The sequence below is a fragment of the Bubalus kerabau genome, chromosome 21, assembly GCF_029407905.1.
Source record: "Bubalus kerabau isolate K-KA32 ecotype Philippines breed swamp buffalo chromosome 21, PCC_UOA_SB_1v2, whole genome shotgun sequence".
In the NCBI taxonomy this organism is placed as follows: domain Eukaryota; kingdom Metazoa; phylum Chordata; class Mammalia; order Artiodactyla; family Bovidae; genus Bubalus; species Bubalus kerabau.
Window position 1 is genome coordinate 62,429,156 of NC_073644.1, and position 265 is coordinate 62,429,420.

Here is a 265-nt window from a genome sequence, read left to right on the forward strand (position 1 = left end):
TATGAAGAGAAATGAGCGGGGGTCCAGGAGTCAAGAGCAGAGCCGATCTTCAGTGAAGATAATGAGATAATCTTCCCTAGCGGATGTGGTGACAGGAGTGGTGAAGAACCCGCCTGCCAGGTCGGAAGATCCCCTGGAGGAGGACATGGCAACCCACTCCATCTTCTTGCCTCGGGAGTCCCACGGACAGAGGAGCCTGGTGGGCTCCATCCGTGGGGTCGCACAGAGCTGGACGCAGCGGAAGCGGCTTAGCACTGCCCGGTGG